This window comes from Penaeus monodon, chromosome 32 (assembly GCF_015228065.2).
Source record: "Penaeus monodon isolate SGIC_2016 chromosome 32, NSTDA_Pmon_1, whole genome shotgun sequence".
Lineage (NCBI taxonomy): Eukaryota > Metazoa > Arthropoda > Malacostraca > Decapoda > Penaeidae > Penaeus > Penaeus monodon.
The window spans coordinates 23,020,017-23,020,522 of record NC_051417.1 but is presented as its reverse complement, the minus strand read 5'-3'; positions in this window follow the sequence as shown (position 1 = coordinate 23,020,522).

Sequence of the window (506 nt, the reverse complement as noted above, 5' to 3'; positions counted from 1 at the left end):
GAAATAACCAGTTCAAATTACGTGATTATCTAAGCGTACAACATGCATTATCATTTCACATGCCTTATTTGACAGGAATAAAAATGAACTAAAATGTATAAGAGTAAAATTGGAAAAAAAGTAGAAAAAGTTCTGATATTTTATTAAGAATGGTGGCGTATGTATACAGTAACAAATGTGAATAGTTTCCACTTTAACAATGGCTCACATGTCATTGAACTTCTCCCTTGACGTATTTGTAACAATTACAAAATTACAGTAAAACAAATTACACAATAGAGCTAGAAAAGACGACAGTGTGTTACCCTGGCGAGCTCCAGCCTACCTTCTCTCAGTATCAGGAGTGTCTCGTCTTCAAGCTGTACTTAATTTCCGTAACAATGTTTTACGCTGTCATCCTAAACTGTGACTAATAAACGTTAATTGTGTTTTCTTTGATTATTTTAATGAGAGGGCAGACGAAGGCAAATCTTCATATCACGAAAATTATGCTTATGGCAGCAAAG